The sequence below is a fragment of the Mya arenaria genome, chromosome 8 (assembly GCF_026914265.1).
Source record: "Mya arenaria isolate MELC-2E11 chromosome 8, ASM2691426v1".
Taxonomy (NCBI): Eukaryota; Metazoa; Mollusca; class Bivalvia; order Myida; family Myidae; genus Mya; species Mya arenaria.
In genome coordinates, this window is record NC_069129.1 from 22453469 (window position 1) to 22456959 (window position 3491).

Here is a 3491-nt window from a genome sequence, read left to right on the forward strand (position 1 = left end):
TTACGTTGCTAAATGTGCACCTTTTACAGAGTGAGCATGAGGAACATAAGATAAGATAAGATAAATTTTATTTTAAGTCAGCAAGTCAGAAATAACAATATAACATAAGCGGCAAGCGCTTTTGAACTGACTATAACAATAGTATACATGATGAACCACAATATCATGGTAAGAAGGCTGTAAAATAATTTTGAGCATTGTTAAATAAGCACATATCACATAGCAAAGCAAGTAAAAGAGGTTAAACCTGTGAAAGATCTGCTGCTCTAGACCAGAGGCCTAAGAGACACTTAAGAAAAGAGTAATAAAAAACTGATAGTCAAAATAGTTGCAAAAAGCAGATTAAAAGTAGTCTAAACGAAAATATCACCACAGATCAGATCTGGGATGACCTGAGCAGCAATTCCTTCACAGCAGCACATACAAGAGCACAATCAATAATAAAGCATGGTATGACAATGACGAAAGCATATACAAAGAGAGTTTTATTAACAAGCTGCTGCATAGCAAGTACTAGTTAGCAAAATTAAGCAGTAAAAGCAAATCAAGTAACGTACAGCTATACAAAAAGAGCAGAGCATGCAGCTAGAACACTTGAACAAGCTAAGGCAAGTAGAAACACAAAACACAAAATAAACTTAAAAGACCCAACACAAGCAAGATATAAACTAAGATAGATATTGAACAAAAAGACAAAGATGATGTCCGGCCCTGTAGAACAAGCAACTAATTTGATTTGCAAATTGAACACCTACAGTCCCGTCCATTCCAATGTGCAATCAAGCTTTTGAATTGATTGTAGTTTGTTGTATTTCTAAAAGCTTCTGGGAGCGAGTTCCACAGGACCGGAGCAGCATACTTAAAACTATTTTTTCCATACCTAGTTGTAGTTACTCTGGGAACTTCTAATAAGTTTGAATACTTAAAATTATAACCGGCATCATGCACTTTAATTAAATCATTTAATACAGGTGGGGCAGTATTATTCAAAATTTTAAAAGTTTCTATAGCCATCGCTCTAGTTCTTCTGATATACAAGCTAGGAAGTTTTGCTCTATTTAGAAGTTGTTCATATGTACTGGAGTAGTCGTCATAAACAAAACGAAGGGCTCTTTCTTGTATTTTTTCAATCTTGTTTGTGCTTTTATTTGAGCAGAAATGCCAAGTTAACGGACAGAAGTTGAAATTGGATAAGATAAAAGAGTGAAAAATGGTTAGGCGGCTTAATCTACACAAATTTCTGCCTAATCTTTTCAATATATTAAGTTGTTGTGCAGCTTTACTACATATGATGCTAATATGATTTTCAAAGGTAAGGTCAAAATCTAAGTTGACTCCAAGAAGTTTTACCACTTCATCACATTCAATGTTGGCATTTTTAATATTAAGCTTGGGCTTTTTAGAGTGCGTTTTGGTGCCTATGGCGATAGTCTGAAACTTATCAGGATTTGCCTGCATGCAATTAACAGAGAACCAGTTGATAAGGACATTACTTTCGTTTTGAAGGACTGATATCAGAGTATCAAAGTTAAATGCGCTAAAAGAAAGGGTATTGTCATCAGCGTAGCTGTAGAGGGATCCTTGTTTGATGAAATAAAAGATGTCATTGAGAAATATGTTAAAGAGTAAAGGACCAAGGATCGAGCCCTGTGGCACACCTTTGGTTATCTCAGCCCAGCTACTTGTAATGTGACCTATTTTGATTTGCTGTTTTCTCTGAGTAAGATAGGATGTTAATAAGTTCAGTGAGCTGGCAGACAGACCATAACATTTAAGTTTGCAAAGTAATATATCATGGGGCAGACAGTCAAAAGCCTTTGACAGGTCCATAAGGACAGCAGCAACACATTATTTTGAGTCCAGAGCGGACTTCCAGTCTTCAACTAATTTTAAAAAGGTGGTCTGACAACCATGGCCTTTCCTAAATGCACAAAGAATTTTTATTAAAAATATGTTCGAAATGCTCAGATAGTTGCTCGGCTAAAACTTTTTCAAATATTTTTGAGGGTGCAGGCAAAATACTGACAGGCCTGTAATTAGACTTTTGTAGAGGATCATTTTTCTTGAAGATTGGAGTAACCTGAGCTTGCTTTAGGCGATCTGGGAAAATGCCATTGTCTATAGAGCTATTTATAAAATCAGTATAAAATGGGGCTAACGACTGTGATCCTAGCTGAAGTAGTTTAATTGATATTTTATCAACACCTGTAGCTTTTTTTACATTAAACTTTTGTATAATTTTTGAGACTGTTGATTGCCCTACATGTGTAAAATTGAAGGAGCTGGGTGTAATGTTTTGTTCTAATATTTTACTGATGCTGGGGTGATTAGCCTCATTAAAAACAACATCTTTACCAATATCTTTGGCAACATTTGCATAGAACTCATTGAAAACTTCTGCGGCTTCAGTGCTGACTGAAATAATCTTTTCGTTATTGTTTAAAATACTTTTGGACTGATTGCTTTTTGATTTATTTGACATATAGGGTTTAATTGTTGACCAGAAGTCTTTGTTCTTACATCTACCTAAGCATCTTTCCTGAAAGTAATTGTTTATTGATATGCGTTTAAGCTTATTTACATAATTTCTACTTTCTCTATATTCTTCCCATGTTTTAGCATTTTTGTTCTTCATGTATTTCTTATTGTAAATTGCTTTTCTTAGTCTTCTATTCATGTAAGGCAGCTGAACAGGCTTTTTATAGACTTGTTTAAGAGGAGCGTGTTTTTCTATAGTATTCACAACTTTTTTCTCAAAATCATTATATACAGTATCTATGTTATTTTTGTCAGTGTGATAACCATCATTAATCATGCTAAGATCATTGTTAAAAGAGTCAATGTCGAAAGTTTTGAAACTTCTAAAACTTACTTTTTGTTTCTCATTTCCTGGTGCATTATTATTGATGACTGTGCTGATCATATTGTGACAATCACTGATACCAGTTGGGAAATTTAAAGTTTTAAAACAAAGGTTTTTATGATTAGTCAAAAATACATCTAAAAGCGATGGTGGACAACCCTTTTTAAAACATGTAGGTTCTTTAATAATATTTGACAGGTTAAAAGATTCAATAATATCCAAAAGTGTTTTACATTTGGTTTCAGACAAGAGATCATAGTTCAAATCCCCTAGCACGGAATATAGTCATAGAGACTGACACATCTATCAAAAGTTTTACAAAAGTGTTCACCAAAAAGATTATTTTTCATACATGGAGGTCTGTAAACGCAGAAAAAGCACCATTTTGATTTGTTTAAATTTACATAACATCCTAAGAATAGCTGCTTTAAAAAGTATAGCCAAGTTTTGCTTTCATATCGATGAGAAAATGAGACTTATCTTTACTTTTCAAGTATGTCAATTTTGATCGGGAGTATGATGCTTTTAGGTCTCATACTTTGGTGTGTAAAACTACAAATCACTCGACACCGTTTGATGAAAAGCCGTTTTGACTAACGGTTTAATATCAGGGTAGTGGGTTGTCCTA